Source organism: Eschrichtius robustus, chromosome 2 (genome assembly GCF_028021215.1).
Source record: "Eschrichtius robustus isolate mEscRob2 chromosome 2, mEscRob2.pri, whole genome shotgun sequence".
NCBI lineage: Eukaryota > Metazoa > Chordata > Mammalia > Artiodactyla > Eschrichtiidae > Eschrichtius > Eschrichtius robustus.
Window position 1 is genome coordinate 99,978,444 of NC_090825.1, and position 19,846 is coordinate 99,998,289.

The following is a 19,846-nucleotide window of genomic DNA, read 5'->3' on the forward strand; positions in this document are numbered from 1 at the left end:
TCAGCTCCCAGCCCCCGCCCGCCCCGGCGGGTGAGCAGACAAGCCTCTCAGGCTGGTGAGTGCTGGTCGGCACCGATCCTCTGTGCGGGAATCTCTCTGCTTTGCCCTCCGCACCCCTGTGGCTGCGCTCTCCTCTGTGGCTCTGAAGCTCCCCCCTCTGCCACCCGCAGTCTCCGCCTGTGAAGGGGCTTCCTAGTGCGTGGAAACCTTTCCTCCTACACAGCTCCCTCTCACTGGTGCAGGTCCTGTCCCTATTCTTTTGTCTCTGTTTTTTCTTTTTTCTTTTGCCCTATGGAGGTACGTGGGGGAGTTTCTTGCCTTTTGGGAAGTCTGAGGTCTTCTGCCAGCGTTCAGTAGGTGTTCTGTAGGAGTTGTTCCACATGTAGATGTATTTCTGATGTATTTGTGGGGAAGAAGGTGATGTCCACATCTTACTCCTCCGCTATCTTGATGGTCTCTCACATACTCTTTTAAATTCAATCTAAGCTTACAACTCAGTCTGCTTTTGAGAATGAGTTTTGTCTAGTGCTTTTCCCATGAGTACAGCATTAAAACAAAGTAGAAAAATACTCACACATTGTTCTTAAACAAACTGTTTTTTCCAGAATTTCAAATGTTTCCGAAAAGAAAAGCAAGTTTATAAAAGATAGAGTTCATATTTTAAAAAATATTCTTTTAAAGAAGAAAAGAAACATGGAATGTCTGCCTAGTTTTCCATTTCATATTTATTTAACATCTAGTATATTTCTGGTCTCTGTTCCAGATATACCAAAAAATAATGTTTTCCTATATGCAGTTTAAATATTATTGCGATGTGGGTCTCCAAAGATAGCTCAGAATTAGCAGGAAGAAAAACGACTTATAAAGGCACTTTCCAAAATCACATGGTAGAAATTTAGAAGAATTAGTATGACTTATGGAATGCCCATCTTTTGAGTAAGAGAAAAAACAAGCAGGAAAAACCCATACTGCCCATGTCAGACCAAGACCAACACGTCTCAGGCTGGACCTCAATCCCTTCATTTTGAAATTCAGATTTTCCCTTCTTTTCTCCTTACTATAGTTGCACCCTCTTGAAGATTTTGGAGTTTCTTTTGCCCTTTAATTATCTGTTGAGTAACAAATTTTTGCCTAGCTCATCCTTGCCTCTCAGTAGCCACAAAAAACACTCACAAAACCAAAGGAGAAAACAAAATTGAGAACTCTGACATTCACACTAAGATGCAGTGCTAGCAGAATGCTTTCTCTTTCCTCTGCTAGTTTTTACTGGATTTCATTTTTTACATTAAGCTTCTCTGCATTGTGAGAAATGACTAGTGAGAGCCTTATAATCTTACATTCAAGTTCCAAGAAGATGGGAAACCTTCCACTCATTTTCAATTTGGTCATTATGGGAATGACTCCAAATGACCCAGCCTGGATTACACCTGTGCCCCTACAGTAGGGATGAATGCAACACTAAGGTTAATCATGCTCCAAGAATACATGGGATAGGGATGGGATTTTTTAAGGGCTGTGAAGTGCTCTTTTAAAAAGGATGTTTAGAAACTATCCTGGGCATTTGTAAATATGAGCACCAGGTGCCTACAGACACACACACATACACCAGTTACAATGATTTAGTTCACTCCTGAACTTTTTCATATATAGTGAAGCATTTCCAGTGGGGATCGACTGTGACAGGTGAAGTATTATACATGTGGCATCATACAATACCAGGCTGAAGAGTAGTGAACTGGAAAGGGGGCCATGTGGCAACAGTTTCTGAAATATGTTACTTTGTTCTTTGCAGAGTGATAGCAACAGTGAAAATTCCCAACTCTCAGTGAGGCAGAGATTGTTCAGTGGGTAGAATCAGGAAAAGTACACACGAGTGAGTAGATTTGGTACCAGTGATAGGATAACAGGTTGCACACCAAGAATGTGTGTTTGGGCCCATAAGGATGTGTATTTTTGTATCGGAATCCTTCATTCATTCAGCTGTGTTTTGGGAATTGTTTGTTCTATCTGGGTGGGAAGGCATATCTTGTGAAAACACAGATTCTGCCATCTCCCTAAAAGGTCAGACTTTTTCTTCAACTGAATTCCACATATACGTAGTAACACTTAGGCAGATAATACTGTACAGGGGGGAAAACTGAAGAAGCTTCTGTCCTTTAGGAACTCATGATCTCGTGTGGCAGCCCTCCCACCCCCACCTGCAAACACATAAAAATCAACTACAATGCAGAGTGGCTGAGTGTTTAGGAGGCAGTGTTGCATTGTTAACTAGATGTCCTGTGTGTGTGTGTGTGTGTCTAGGGGTTGTCTGAGAGAGCTTTGAAAGGGGAAAAAAGGGGGATATTTGAGGCATAGTGTCAATAATTTTGCTGCATTTCTGAGTACTTTTCCTTCTCTATCCTGTCTGGTGAGCTTCTTTCTTTGTAACAGAACTCGAGGATGAGATTGGAGATAAAACCTGTAATGAGGAGACAGTCCAAAGTCAGGGAAAGCTGTCAAGAGCTGAGTGAGAAACTGAAGTATCATAGACCAAAAAGAATTTGAAAATGTTTGCCCAAAGTGAAGGCAACAGAAGCAGCTGTCAACATATGAAGTAAGGTGTCAGGAATCTGCAATTAAGAAAAATGAGCGGAGAGGGCGTGGACTCGTGCAGACCTAGGTGAATGTAAGGAGAGAAGCTCCCAGCGTCCCTGTTGCCTTTAATACATCTCAGCGTGTGGGGTCAGCCGGCTGTGGTCAAAAGGCTGCCTGTGGGGTAGCCGTGAAATCCACGCCTCCAGAACCAAATGCACAGTGTTCCTTTACACAGGTAAGAGAAACAGCTTTCATATTTATTGCCTCGATTTATCACACATTTAAAGCAGAACTTAATAAATAAATGAGATTGATAATGTACCAAAGCAGATATACTTAATTTAGTTAAATATATCACATAATTCTTATGGCAGCGTATTTACTGTTTTATGAGGATGGTAGATAAAAAAGGTAGGTTAATATAGATGAGTTTGGCGGGAGGGTGTTTGGGGTACAAAATGAGGGAATGGTAAAAATGTTTCAATAATGGGATTTTGTAATGGAGGACCAGGGCTCCGGAGTAACAAATGCTATCTGCAGGACCTGACAGAGGATAAAAATATTTCAACAAAGTTGAAAAACATGCTGGTGATCCACTGTTGAAATATAAGGTTACACTTTTAGTAACCAGAAGTATATTAGTTTGATGACTTTCATTCATACAGCCTACTCATTACCATTAAACAAAATCATATCCCAACATCATCCTTGTCAGAGTCTTTTCTCTTTTATAAGTATTGGTTTTTTATAAGTACTCTGCATTATGCATGTGACTAATGAAAAAGACTATGCTTATTCCAGTTATTTGCTTTATTTTTTTGCCCTCGATTAAACAGACTTTTGGTTTACATTTAATCCCTACCTACTGGTGTCGAGTTGCAAAATTTTTTTACCAAGTTTGAGAATCCTGCAATTTTTAATTTATTCTAGTTACTGAGATAGATTGCGACTTGGAATATTTTAGTGGTGTCTTAATAATTTGAAGTAGAAAAAGTAGTCTAAAGTGATTAAATATATGTTTTTAAAAGAAACTGCTAAGTAACTCAGCAATTCTCAAGGTAAATAGGTTATGCAAAATTTTTGCTGAGTAATGGGAACACCTCTTTAAATCATTTAAAGCTGTGGATGGGTATTAGTGCACTGGCATAAGATACATCTGGTAAGACCACATGTGGGCTAGGGGATCTAAGAGCCATTGTGGAATTTTATTACATCTTTCCTACCATAAGAAGGTTGCCTGGAAGGGTAAAGAAATGGCAGAAGAAAGATATTGGTGAGAGTAAGAAATAGTTCAGGGACTTAGGGAGAAGGTGTAAGTGGTACAATATTTAGCATTATCAGTCATGTTAGGGAACTACAGGTGAGAGGTCTCTGTGATGAGATTCTACCACAGTCCTGGTCACATAAGACCACTCCTGGCCCCTTTCCTCTCTTCTTATCCTCACTTCTTATCCCACTGTATAAGCCACAAATAAACACACAAGTACAACATAAATATAAGATATATATATGTATATATAAAACGTGTGTGTGAGAGAGCGAGAGAACAAGAGAGTGAGAGAGAGAGAAACTCTTTTAAGTAGGCTCTTTCTAAAAGGCCAATCAGATAAAATGGCATTCCTCATTTCCTCTATAAAGCACGCTGACTAATGCCCACAACACGCTGATAACTCATGGCTTATAGTCCATTCTTCAGCATATCTGGGCACTTCCACTGCAGTATTTGAGCTGTGTGTTTATCCATACTTAATTTTTTTTTTTTTCCTAAAAACTTTTATGCCTGTAGGACTTGTAATTATATGATACATTTACTTAAGTATATGACAATTTATATTTTCATATTCCAAGTATTATATTCACAATCAAGTGTAAAATAGAGTTGCTATTTCTATGAGAAACAAGTAGGATATCCTTATTTCACTCTGTTTGTGATTCACTGATATTTTCATAGCTTTTGTGTTTGTTTTGGACTGAGGTAGTACTGATGCCGTAAACCTGGTCTCTGTTCACTGGTGCCGAATCAAATCTTGGAGACAGAGTTTTGGGTGAAGTAGAAAAGAATAGCTTTATTGCTCTGCTAAGTAAGTGGGACACAGTGGTCTTGTGCCCTTCAAAAACTGTGTCCCAACATGGGGGGATCTGGTGAGCAGTTTTATAGCAGCGGTTCAAGGGTGGAGTTGCTGATAAGGATCAGGTGTGTAAAGGGCTTGCATTCCTTTAATCTGGACTCAGGTCATCTGATGAGCTTCTGTGGTTCCTTGACTCTGGCCTCAGGTAGTCTCCTGATCTTCTCTGAATAATGCTTCATCAAGTAGTTACCATCTTCCACTTGTTGGGGGTTTTAGTTCTTCAGAAGAGCTCAAAACTATTGTTATGTGTACCCGTTGAGGCAGAACCAGGATTCTGTCCCAAGGCTGCACTGTTGTTTCTTGGCTGCTCCTGCCTTGTCTCTGCATCCCCTCCCTTCCCTAATTAGCAACTGTTTGAACCTGCCCTTTGGAGCACAGGGAAGGTCATGGAGGCTGAACAGAAAGGCTCCCTGTGGCCAGGAGCCCCACAGGGTCCTGCTCGGTTTCAGTACTCGTTTTTTAACAGGTAAAATCCTTACTTCTTCATGAAAATGTTTCTTGTTGCTTGGCTTGTAATATGTTTTCTGGTGCATCTTGATTTTTAAATTGTTTTTTAAAATACCTTCATCTTTGGATGAGATAAAGAATATAACAGTTTGTTGATTGCTAATATGTAAAGAATCCTTAGGCTGGGTGGTACTTGTGTTACTTTTTACTTGAGATATACAGCCTTGCTGTTGGCCATCACTCCATTATCTTGTTCTTTGTCTAGCAAGCTCTATTCTATCCCTAATGGACTAAGTATCTAGGTTCTTTTTTGCTTCTGTTTTCTGCTTCTGTGATCCCTTGATGTACTGGAAATTTACAATCGCCAGAATGTACTAACACAAGGTTCATCTTATCTCTATTTGTACATAAATCCCCTGCTTTGGGAACTAGATCACCAGTATAAAATATTTCCCATTAGCGGTCTCCTGCTTTAAAGGATTCATTTGCTACTATGTTTATTAGTAAATATAAAGGGAAATTAAAAAGAGCAGAAACATTTTTTTTGTTGTTGCTCTATTTGTAGGTGGTTGGCAGAAGCTGTTTCATAGTCCCTTAGCTAGCTATCCAGTTTTCACGAGAAGACTTTCTGGTATTTTGGCGTTGTTTAGTTTAACCCACTGAATGACTTAATATATAAAACTTGTGTTTTTGTGTTTTATAGTATAGACTATATGTCTTTTTTGTTGTCTGAAAACTATGCAGTTCTCCTTAAATCAAAAATTACTTTTGTAATTCTGGGAAATTATTTAACATTGTCTGTATTGACAGTATTTTTTATTTAAGTTCTGTATTATATTTGAAGGGCAGAATAAATTACAGTTTTGTGACAAAGGTAAATTATGTTATAAGTATGTGCTTAGTTGATGAATAGATATAACTGTGGCTTAAGATATATTATGACATAGTATATTTACTCTTTTTTAAGGAAAAAGATGTTTTCAGTTGTGATATTTAAGGAAGGTCAATGCTATCAACTTAGTATTGCTACACTAACTGGTGCTAGTTCTTTATTTACATCTCACTTTTTTTCTGAACGATGGATGACCTAGACTGAGTACTAATCCTCCTCAACAGAGAAAGATCAGCAGTGGGTCAACTCTTAACATACAATAAATGGTTAGGTCATCCTTCTGTGAGTTGCTCAGTGATTTTTGAGGAAAACTCAGAACCATCTGATCCAAAGTAAAGTAATTACAGTGATTTTTATGGCAATCTTGAGATTAATTACTGATGTTCTTAAAAAGGTTATGTGCATTTTGCCAATTATTATAAGTATCCTGAGGAACAAATGCATAATTATAGAAAACTGCTGCATCCTTATTTAAGAACATTAAAGGATATAATGATAGCTAAAATCTCGACTGTTACTTTCAACTCAATGTGTACATATTTCCCGTGTGCATTTTTTTATATTAGTTTCCATTTCTCACTCTCACTGATGGGAATACTTTCCAAGGTTTTAGCAGTGATGTGGCACTGGTTACACAATTTTTCACCTAAGCAAGTGACTATAAAGACAGGCCATGAAGCACAAAATATGTAGCTCTCTGAAAATTGCTGTGTTTGGTAAATGTCTTTCATATATTCCAGCAACTTTTAGTACAAATAATGTGTTCTTGTATTTTCAAAAAAGTTGTAAATTATTTTAAAACAACTGATCTGCTTGATGTTATTCTCCAGCACATTGTTCTACAAATTTTGTTTGTAAACATTAAAAGCTTTGGATACTTCAAAAATAACTTTTGATTCTAAACTCTTCATTTAATGAAGTTTCAAACTGATGTCTAGACTGTTTAACATTCATGATGTCAGCAGAGTCTTGTAAAAGAATCATGAGGCATTAGCCAAAGGGAAAGATAGAAGAGGAGAGAAATAATCACTTTGAGATGTAATTAACCTCCTGTACCTTCCAAGATTTTGATAGTGATGCCTGGGGGATGGGGAAGGAAATGCGAGCTCTGGAAACATTGTTGGTGGATTTTCCAGGGTGTGTCTTCAGCTATTTATGTTCAATAGAGTGAATTTCTATTCTAGGGTTCATTGAAGGCAATATGTATGTTTCTGTGATTATGTGTGTCAGGGTGTTCCTATGTCCCTTTGTAACTTCTAGGAAAAATCAAATGAGAATTTCAAAAGTGCCAATGATCCAAAATGTGTTACATTAATACATCTGGGAACAGAGATATTAAGAAATGCTAAAGAAGATATTCTATGTTGCTAGCTAACCCAAGAATACTGCACACTCAATTTTTAAAGCTAAGAATATTTTAAAGAGAAGAATTTAAAATATCTGGTTAGAAGATTAAACCCTAAAAAGTCCCGGCATGTTCTGTGTGTACTTGAAAATAATATGTATTCTGATGTTGGGTCCAGTGTTCTATAAATGTCAATTAGGTCGATTCGATTGATATTGGTGCTTAAGTTATCACCCTCTCACCCTTTGTGCTATTGCTATCATATAATTCACTTCCACATACACTATAAACCCAATATAGACATTGTTGTTATCTTTATGTTAAAAATCAGTAATGTTTAAAGAAGTTTTTTAAAAGTCTTTTATGTTTATCAGCATATCTATTCATCTTTGTGTTCTCCATTTATTACCATAAAACTTGATTTTAGCTAGTTTTTTTTTTCCCTCCAACACAATAAAAAATTCTTTAGCATTTCTTATAGTGCAAGTATTTTTAAGTTTTTGAATGCCTTTATTGAATGCATTTATATAATTTCAAATATTTTCCTTTTGATGACAATTTCTGCTAGCATAGAATTCTTGATTGACAGGCATTATACTTCTTGCATTACTTAAAAGTTTTAATTCTTTTGTCTTCTTGCCTTAGCCATAATTTTTAAGATTCCTTCATTGTATCTGATATATTTTTTTCACTGAATCTAATGGGCTTTTCTTTCTCTTTCTGGCTGTTCTCAAGATTTTACTTATTTTTTAGCAGTTTGATTAAGCTGTGCTAGGTATAGTTTGTTTTTTGTTTTTTGTTTTTTTATAAATTTATTTATTTATTTTCGGCTGTGTTGAGTTTTTTTGTTTTTTGTTTTTTTTTTAATTTGTTGTTATTACTATTGCTGTTATTTGCATTTATCCTGCTTGGAGAGCCATGAGCTGCTTAGATATGTGTGTTGACATCTTGCATTAATTTATTATCTTTTCAAGTATTTCTTCTGCCACATTTTTTTGTTGTTGGCCCTTCATTAACCCGTGTTAGATTGTCTGATATTATCTTGCAGATCTCAGACCTTTTAAAAATTTTTGCACTCTTTTTCCACATTATGTTTCAGTTTGGGTAATTTCTATGCACATGTCCTAAAAGTCACTATTTTCTCTTATGTCTAACATAATTATATGCCCATTGAATGAACTTTTTATCCCTGATAATCATAATTTCACATCTAGCATTTCTGTTTGGTTCTTTTCTTTATGATTTCTATCCTAACTGAATTTCCCAACTGTTCACATATATTGTCTAAGTTTTCCACGAGCTGTTTTAATCTGATCTAATAATTCTAAATCTGGGCCATCTCCGAGTCTGGTTGTGTTGACTATTCTCTTTGCGTTGACTACTTATTCTCTTAACAAGGGGTCACATTTTCTTGCTTTTTTCATGTCTTATACTTTTTGATTACATATTGGACATTGTGTGTAGAAAATAAAAACAGGAGTGAGATAAATAATACTTATGCCCCAAAGTCATGCTTGTTCTTCTTTCAGACCATTAGAGTGGGGATTTGAGTCACATTCTGTAATTTAACTGGGTCTGGATTTTTTTATTGCTTTAGTTATATTCAGTTTATGCAGTTCAGTTTATTTTTGAGGGTAGGATCATAAGCTCCCTTTTAACAGCATTTGAGCTCTGAGGGCTAGAACTTTTGTCTCAGATTTTCTGCCCTATATTCCTATTTTAACCACCCACCCCCCCCCAACCCCATACCTTCACCTTAGGAGTGTCACTCCCTGTTCTCCTACCTTTTCTCCAATGGTAGATGGTATTTTGATTGACCCTAAAGGGACCTCCCCAAAGTCACCTATCCCCTCGTAATCTGGGAATTTACCAGATGACTGTGCTAATGACATGGCAAACACCAAACATAAACAATAAAAATGTATTAGTATTTCACATCAGCAGAGACTCCCAGAGGAGGGACTTCACCATCCTGAAGTTGGTGGTGACAGGCTAATTGGAGAAAAGGCAGGACTACAGAAGTGAAAGTATTTATACGTTAATTAGGGAGGGATTACATTGCATATGAGTTGTCAACCAATTTGTTATATTTGAACTGTAACTGGCCCTTGAAGGTCTGCCAAAAAGGGAACTTCTTTTTCTAAATTTGTCACAGCATGCCATAAGGATTGCTTATACGTGGGGTTATTTGAGATGTAAGTTAATGATGGAGGGAATTGGGAAGTGAGGGAACTTGGCTCAAAAAGGCCTTATGTCAAACGGTTGTCACTCAAACATCGCAAACTGTTTGCCCTTCTCATTGCAGATTGTCGATACCTCACACAAAATGTAAGACATAGAGTGTGGAGTGTTTCCATGTTCTTGCTCTGCCCTCACATGACATACAAAAGGAGCTGTTTGTTTGACTCTCAGTGGAGGTTTCTCTCAGTTATCTGCCATACCGTGAATGTTTAAAAATTTGCTTGGTTTTCTTGTTCCACCCTCATACTATATCTCACCAGTGCACCTGTGCCTCACAGGGATGCTTTCTTGGTTCTCTTCCCCTTACCACAATTTTTGAGCTTCACTGAAGCCTGTGGAAAAAAAAAAAGTTGGCAGGTGGGTGCAAATTCGCCTTGTATCTGAGGCACCCGGGGATTTTAAACTCTCAAGGGAGCTCTAGCTCAGCCTTTTCTAATTCACTGAAACTTCATCACGTCTTATTTTCTGCATCTATGATGGTTTCCTCCTCCTTTCTCTGATCAATCAGAAGAAAGCAGCTTGTGTCCATCACAGCTGTGGGAGATATTACCTATTGGATTTTAGTTTATTAGGTTACTTTACAACATCAGCTCTTTGGGCCTAAAATAAACAGGATTTTGTAGGTAATGTATCTTGTTCTCGCTGTTAGAATGAGAGAGTTTTTACCTCTCTAGTGAGACTCCCTGAGTATGGGTCATACTTTTTCTGACAGCCTTTTAATTTTTGTTTAAGACTCTACATTTTAGATAATGTATTGTGGCAATTGTGGATTCTGAATTTTTTTCTGAATTTTCTATAGTGTATTTCCTGGACTCATTCTATGAAATCTACCTCCTCCTTGGTGTGCAGTTGCTCATGTCTATGCTTTATGTTTTAAATTATTAGTTTTATTTTTTTCTTAGCTTCTCAGGAGTTAGCCCTGTGTCTGGATATCATAGAGGTCAGCCAATTATTTGGGCAGAAGTTATGTTTATATTTTTTGAACCTGGAAGGATTCCACAGTCTGCTCTTGGATGTCTGAGACGCTTGGAGACTGCACCCAGAGTTCAGCCATATTCGAATCTGTCTTAGCTTTTACTCTGTGCTAGGCCCTCCCAGATCTTCCTTGCATACATGAAGAGTTACCCAGCAAGGTATATGAGAGGGGCTTATTTTGTCTTTCATAGGTTCTCTCCTTTATTGGAAACCCCACTAAAATTCTGGATGCTGTGTCACCCCATTTGTCATTTGTATCCCAAGTTCAGTGGTGACCCCATGTCAGAGCTGCATGTTTCCCTCGTTCCTTTCCTAATGAATTTGCTGTTTATACTGACAGTGCTGCTGTGGGTTTTGCTCTCCACTCCAAATTAATTCTTCCTCCTCTGGTAGTAAGGCTGCTGATTTTCCTCCTAGATTTATGAGATCATACCAAATAAAGTTTTTTTATTGTGATGTCTAAGTTTATAGATTAGTTCTGTTTGCTTTTAAAATTTATGTATAAACAAAAACATAGACTTTATTATTTTGTGTCTGAATTCATTCATGTTGTTACATGTGACAGTATTTTTTTTTTCTTGCTGTATAGTATCGTGTTATATGGAAACACCCTATGTTATTTACCCATTCTTCTCTCAGTGGGTATCACTGGGATTTGCTATTGTGTTTAATGTTGGTAGGAACATTCTTTTCATTGAACATTTCTTTCAGTGCCCACAGTTCTGTTGAGTTTATTCCAAAAGAAGAAATGCTGGGTTACAGCTTTAGTAGATGATACCAAACAGTTTCCAAAATACTTATACGATTATATACCCTATCCAGCCCTGTATGAAAGCTCCACTTGTTACACAGACTCTCTAATACTGTATTGTTTGCCTTTTTCATAGTAGTCATGTTGGTGTATTTTAAGGAATATCTTATCAAAGTTTAATTTGAATTTCTCTGATGACTAAAAATCCTGGGCATTTTCTTTAGCTGTTTGAATATCTCCTTTTATGAAGTGCCTTTTCCAGTCTATTGCTCATTTTTCTACTAGAGTATGATCTTTTTCTTACTGATTTAAAAGTCTTTACATATCCTTTAAGTCCTTTGTCATAGCCACAAGTCTGATTCCTTGGGAAACAGACCCTGGGGTAGAGGTGCAGGGAGGAAATTTACGATGGAATGGTCCCAGGATCAAAAACTTTGGGGGAATGAAGGAAGCAGGATTGAGGAGAAATGAAAGGAAGGTGTGCTCTGACGAAGTCACAGAAAAGGCCTCAACTGATCCCTCTGGACTGCTGGCACTGCAATGTCTCTGCAGAATATTAACAAATTGGGACATGTGAGCCAAAACTTTACACCATGGTATCAAGTCACTAGATGCATGCTACCTCTAGGAGGAGGTCTGATATTAGACAAGATTGTTGTCTTAAGCTTAGGACAGTTGCCAGGAGGGGAGACTAAGCTGGACAGTGTCAACTATTTAGAACTCTCAGCAGTTGGTAAAGTGAATGCTGGTGGCCTGCACACTACAGAATCTACTACATTTAGATATATGTATTGCAAATATTTACTCTCACTTTACACTTGACTCTCTTCTTGGTGTCTTTTGGTAAATAAAAGTTGTTACATTTAATGTGGTAAATTTTATCAGTTTTTGTATGGTAGTGTTATTGTTTGGGATTTTACTTATAGAACCTTGTATACTGTAACACTGTAAGGAATTTTCTTATGTTTGATTCCAAAGGCTTTACTGTTCACCATTCCATTTATATCTATAATTCATCTAAAATTGATGTTAGTATATAGTGTGAGATACAGGTCGAGATTGATTGTCTGCATATGACTACCCAATTGACCCGGAAACACTTATTTTAAAAAAACCTTTCCTATTTTTGTACTTTTGTCATAAATGAAATATTTGTATGAGCATTTCTTTTTGAATTTCTGTTATGGTCTATTAGTCTGTCTTATCTCTTGCCTATACTATAATGCAGCTATGTGGATATCTGGAGGATCTAAAAATACATGATAATTCAATATGTGAACTTTGTTTGAATTCTGGTTCATGTTTTGAAATGACACAGGACAATTTAGGGACAATTGTGGAGATTTGAATGTAGACTATGCAGTAGGTGACTTTAGAAAAATATTGTTAACGTATATGGTAATTTAAAAAGTTACACAGAACACTATTCTTATTTTTAGTAGTTTCATGCTGAAATCTTTAGGAGTCAAGTGTCCCAAGATCCGTGGGTTATTTTCTCATTTATCAGCAAAAAAAGGGTTATACAGATGAATAAAGACTAAAAAAGCTACATGGTACCAAATACCAAATTGTGTTTGTTTTTTTTATTTCTATAGTTTTTATTGTTTTCAAATTTTTATAAAAAGTTGGGGAATTCAGTTGGAAAGAAATTTCAATGTTCTTAAAGGAATTCTAGGTAAACTTTTATAGAGTTCTAAGTAAATTCTTATAAGTCTAATTAAACACTTAAAATAGTCATAAATACTAGTAATCAAACCAATAATACTTCTAAAAATATTTACTTTTAAATTAACATTCTTTATTTTATAATGAATGCATAATGCATTTTATAAAGCAACCCTTTCATAACAATATAGAGTATAGGCTGTATGTGGAAAGGGACAAAGCCATGGAAATGATCCTGAGAATTGATAAAAAATATGAACATGGAATAACTTTGCATTTATTTTTATCATATTCAGTTTTTTTATCATCAACGTCTTAAAGTTTTCAGAGTATAGATCTTTCACTCTCTTAAGTTTATTCCTAGGTATTTTATTCTTTTTTGATGCAATTGTAAATGGGATTGTTTTCTTCCTTTCTCTTTTTGATAGTTAATAATTAGTGTATAGAAAAGCAACAGATTTCTGTATATTAATCTTACATTCTGCAACTTTACTGAATTCATTTGTTAGTTCTAATAGTTTCGTGGTGGCGACTTTAGGGTTTTTGATATATAGTATCCTGTCATCTGCAAATAGTGACAGTTTAGTTTTTCATTTCCAATTTGCATGCCTTTTGTTTCTTGTACTATGACCAGAATTTCCAATACAGTGTTAAATAGAAGTGGTGAGAGTGGGCATCCTTGTATTATTCCTGATTTTAGACTAAAAAGATTTCAGTTTTTCACCATTGAGTATGATGTTAGTTGTGGGTTTGTCATATATGGACTTATGTTGAAGTATGTTCCCTCCATATCCACTTTGCTGAAAGTTTTTATCACGAATGAGTGTTGAACTTTGTCATGCTTTTTCTGCATCTATGATAATCATCTGATTTTTATCCTTTTGTTAATGTGGTGTATCACATTGATTTGCAGATATTGAACCCTCCTTGTATCCGTGGAGCAAATCCTACTTGATCACAGAATATGATATTTTTTATGTATTTTGAATTTGGTTTGCTGATATTTTGGTGAGGATTTTTGTGTTTATATTCATCAGAGATATTGGACTGTAATTTTTTTTTTTTTTTTTTTTTTGTAGAGTCTTTGCCCATTTTTTGTATCTGAGTCATGGTATTCTCATAGAATGAATTTGGGAGTGTTCCCTCCTTTTCAAACTTTTTGGAATAGTTTGAGAAGAATAAGTGTTAACCTATTCCTACCTATATTTTTGGTAGGATTTCTCTGTGAAGCCATCCAGTCCTGAAATTTTGTTTGCAGGGAGTTTTTTGACTACTTATTCAGTTTTAATACTAGTAATTGGTCTGTTCACATTATCTATAGCTTCCTGATTCAGTCTTGTAAGATTGCATGTTTCTAGGAATTTGTCCATTTCTTCTACGTTGTCCAGTTTGTTGACATATAACTGTTCATAGCATTCTTTTTTGATTGTTTGTATTTCTGTGATATTGGTTGTAATTTCTCCTCTTTCATTTTTTAATTTGTTTATTTGGGTTCTCTTTTTTTTCTTAATGAGCCTGGTTAAAGGCTTATCAATTTTGTTTATCTTTTCAAAAAATCACCTCTTGGTTTTCATTGATTTTTTTTTTTTATAGTCTCTATTTTGTTTATTTTTTCTCTGATGTCTATTAATTTCTTCCTTCTGCTGACTTTGGTCTTTGTTAATCTTTTTCTAATCCCTTTAGATGGTAGGTTAGGTTGTTTATTTGAGATTTTTCTTGTTTCTTGAGGTATGCCTGTATTGCTATAAATGTCCTTCTTAGAAGGGCTTTTGCTGAGTCCCATAGTTTTTAATATTGTTAAATTGTCCATACTACCCAAATCAATCTACAGATTTAATGCAATCCCTATCAAAATACCCATGACATTTTTTCACAAAACTAGGACAAATAATTCTAAAATTTGTATGGAACCACAATAAATCCTGAATAGTCAAAGCAATCTTGAGAAAAAAGGAAAAAGCTGGAGGTATTGTGTTCCCTGACTCAGACTATACTACAGAGCTACAGTAATAAAAACAATATGGTATTGACACAGAAATAGACACATAAATAAATAGAAGAGTATAGAGAGTCCAGAAATAAATTCACACACATATGGTCAATAAATCTATGACAAAAGAGGCAAAAGTATACAATGAGGAAAAGACAGTCTCTTCAATAAGTAGTGTTGGGAAAACTGAACAGCTACATGTAAGAAAAAATGAAATTAGAAAATTTTCTCACACCATATTCAAAAATAAACTCACAATGGATTAAAGACCTATATGCTTAAGACCTGAAACTGTAAAACTCCTAAAAATGCAGGACACCCTTTGACATAAGTCTTAGCAATGTTTTAAGAATCTGTCTCCTCAGGCAAGGCAAAAGCAAAAATAAACAAATAGGACCTAATTAAACTTAAATGCTTTTACACAGCAAAGGAAACCATTGACAAATGAAAAGACAACCTACTGAATAACAGAAATTTTTGCAAATAATATGTCTGAAAAGGGATTAATATTCAAAATATATAAAGAGTTCATACAACTTAATATCAAAATCAAACAACCCAATTAAAAAATGGGCAGAAAACCTGAATAGATAGCAATACTTTTCCAAAGAAGACATACATATGGCCAATAGGCATATGAAAAGATGCTCAGTATCACTGACCATGAGGGAGATGCAAGTCGAAACCACAATATGATACCACCTAACCCTTGTCTTTTTGATGATAGTCATTCTGACAACAAATAATAAATGTTGGTGAGGATGTGGGGAAAGGGGAGCCACTCACTATTGGTGGGAATGTCAATTGGTACAACCACTATGGAAAACAGTATGAAGGTTCCTCCAAAAATTAAAAATAGAACTACCATATAATCCAGCAATTCCACTCCTGGAATATATATCCAAAAAAAAGCTGATAACACTAATTCAAAAAGATATATGCACCCCAATGTTTATAGCAGCATTATTTACAGTAGCCAATATATGGATGCAACCTAAGTGTCCATTAACAGATGAATGGTTAAAGAAGATGTGATATATATAAACACACACAATGGAATAGCACTCAGGTGTTAAAAAAAAAAAAAAAAAAGAATGAGATATTGCCATTTGCAGAAATATGGATGGGCCTGTAAGGTATTATGCTTAGTGAAGTAAGTCAACCAGAGATAGACAAATACTGTATTTTTTCACTTAGAGATGGAATCTAAAAAAAAACAAATGAATGAATATAACAAAAAAGAGACAGACTCATAGAGAACAAACTACTGTTTATCAATGGGAGAGTGGTGAGGGGAAGGGCTAGATAGAGGAAGAGATTTAAGTGGTATAAACTTAAGTATAAAATAAGGTACAAGGATGTAATGTGAAGCACAGATAATATAACCAATCTTTTATAATAACTATAAAAATATTCAATCACTGTGTTGTACACCTGAAACTAATACAACAATGTAAATCTACTGTTCATCAATAAACATAAATATCTAATGGGCATTAAAAAATAACTGACACTTATATACTAACTGGGCATGACTTATTAGGAAACATTAATATTACAAACTAAATCATTATATTTACATTTATCTTACATGTTAGCTAAATATATATGATTAATCAGGAATTAAAACTCATGTATGTGCTAACACAACATTGTAAAGCAACTATACTCCAATAAAAATTTAAAAACTCACGTATGTACAATGTACAATGTTCTTACAGTGTTTAGGGGATTGAAACCTTATTTGAATAAAGCAGAAGTGATGTTAACTATGAAAAATTTATTATTGACAGAAAAGAAATTTCAGCGTCTCCAGAAATTTGTTGCCAGTTCTTCAATGTAGAAAATTGGAATAACATCAAGGAGGCTGTTTTTGACTATAAATCCTATGTTCCGATTATCTGAAATTTAAATCTAAGTTAAAAAGCCATTTACCTTTCTTATCCATCCAGTATAAGAAAGTCATACTTAAAATGAGTTACATAGTGAAAGATTATTGTGAGGCACTTTGTGTGGTAGACAACATATATAATTTAATAAATTACAAGGGCCAAGACTACTCAAACTCTAAAAAACCTAAAATTTAAATTAAGCAATATTTAAATAAGTGATATATTGATGAGATGTAGATATTTAAGAAAGTAAGTAGCTTTGTTTCTTTCCCTAAAATATAATAAGATTCCCAGTGAAGTACTGTAATATATTTGCAGCATAAATAGATGAACACATTTGAGATTTACTCTTTAGCTTAAAAGATATGTTTAACATTATCCAAAATAGTTGTAATTAGAAAATGTAGCTTCTAAAAATTAAAATTTACTCGTAAGTATTTGAGGAACACAATGTCAAAATAAATACATCCCAATATGGTTGCCATTTCCATAGAAAATAAGATATCAGAAAATGTAAGCATCAGAATATCATAACGAATTGGCTCCTATAAAAACAAGACATAATTATTTTATGTATTATAAATAACCGAGTCCCTAATTATGATTAAATGTTGAATTTTATGTTATTTTGTTTAATTTTAATAAATATAATTATGCTCAATTTGAACATACTTGAAATTCAATGGTTAAATATGATTTTATATAAATTTACAGAATGATTTTCTTTGATATAATTCTTACTTCTAAGAAATAAATGATACATGGTTCTTAAAATTGTATTTGTGGAAAGATAGCCCTTTCCTAAGGCATAAGGATTCTGGGAGTTTGTACTTATAGTGGCCGTGATGACACTGCGTGTTGGGGTCTACTGAATAGGAATTTCATAAGGGTGAGTAGATCGCTCTGACACACGACATCATCCTGAATCCCAAGAACAGTCTAACAGCTTCAGTTAGTGTATGGATGCTTACATCAGATAACTATTGGAAGAGTAACAGAAGCTTATAAACGTGCCTCTTAACATTGTACAAGGGATGAGTCACAGCCTTCTTTTCGCGTTAGCTCTCAAATCCATAAAAACTAGGGCAATTCATGTGGATGATTTTGTGCTGTATCTTCACAGATTTCTGAGCCCCAGTTTCCAAAGATGTGTTTACGAAAGGTGCAGCTATGTTAGTCAGTCTTTACAAATTGACTTTTCAATGTCTCTCGTGTGTTATCCTCTTGTCTTTAGTAGTATTGATATAACAAGCTAGGTATAATCTTTTAGGAGTTTTTGCTCACAGTCATTTGCCATACATTGATAATCTGAGATACATACAATTATTACCTAATATTCAAATCATTAGAAAATCTTCATTTGAATAAAATTAATGCAAATTTAACAAATAATTTTCAAAGGAAAGAATGGCTGCTCCCTCCCTAGGGAACTGAAAAACTAGGGGAGATCTTATTATAATATTGGAAAAAATTAGTAGTAAGATAATCATGCAGAAACTTTCTCATGGTTGCCTCATTTTCCTTGTGTATCATATCCTGGATTACAGGAAAATTCTGATTAATAGTAATTTTTCTGCTACCAAGGTACAGTAATGCTCTGGGTACACTATTCACCCTGCCAGTCTTTTTTTTTTTAATTATTATTTATTTATTTATTTATTTATTTGGCTGTGTTGGGTCTTCGTTTCCGTGCGAGGGCTTTCTCTAGCTGCGGCAAGCGGGGGCCACTCTTCATCGCGGTGCGCGGGCCTCTCATTGTCACGGCCTCTCTTGTTGCGGAGCACAGGCTCCAGACGCGCAGGCTCAGTAGTTGTGGCTCACGGGCCTAGCTGCTCCGCGGCATGTGGGATCCTCCCAGACCAGGGCCCGGACCCGTGTCCCCTGAACTAGCAGGCAGATTGTCAACCACTGCGCCACCAGGGAAGCCCCACCCTGCCAGTCTTAACAGTTCTTTTCTCACTTTGGAGCCTGACCTTGTAAATGGTAACATTTAAAATCAACTTGTTACTTGATTGTATTAAGAGAAAAAAAGATGTGAGAAGAAGAAACAGCTGTAGCCTTGACTGCATTATTAGTAAATTGACCGTATTTTAAAAGTTGCAGCAGACTGGAGTAAGGACAATGTGTATTCATAGTCATTAATTGTCTAAAAGCATGAGAGACAGTACAAATATGAACAGATTCTGAAAATTAAGAGTACATGCTTGAGTGTGTCAAATAAAAACAAATCCGGAATTAGATAAGGAGAGATCTTTTTTTTCAAAAAGACTATTGCAATTTGAAGAACACTTTGATCTTAGAATCTGTAGCACCTCAAAATCAAACCAAAAAAAATATATTTTCTTTTATAGGAAGGGATAAGCAGAGCTATCAGGTACTTATAAGAGAAAATTGGGGAAGCAGGGATCTTGACCAGACAGCATGATCAGGGAGTTTGATAGGAAACGTTTCTTGCTAAGGCGACCACATTCTTGGAATGAATTCGTAAGGGAGGGTGTTCTGCGTTTCAGCACTGGCTCAGACTTGGAGGCAAGATAAAGTTCAGGGGCCTGCATGGAGGAGAGAAGCCCGACTAAACTTTAGCCAAGGCAAAGCAGAGAGTAAGAAATAGGTAACTGTGGACACTTGTTTAAGTGCAATCAACTACTCCTAAGAAACAAGAAAAATATTCTGCTACTTCATGTTAAGACCAGACTACAAACCTGGGGCCAATTTTATCTTTCTAAACTATACTTGTGTCTCTTTCATAATATACACAATTTTATGTATTATTATATCTTGTTATCCACATATGCAAAAATACACATATATAGTGTTACCAAATATCCATTATGAAATGTTTACAATCCATTGACTGAATTTATCATCTTAGTTTGAATGGTATAAAGAAAAATGTATGTATAGATAGATGAGAATATATAAGTGAAAAAATACAGGGAATTGTC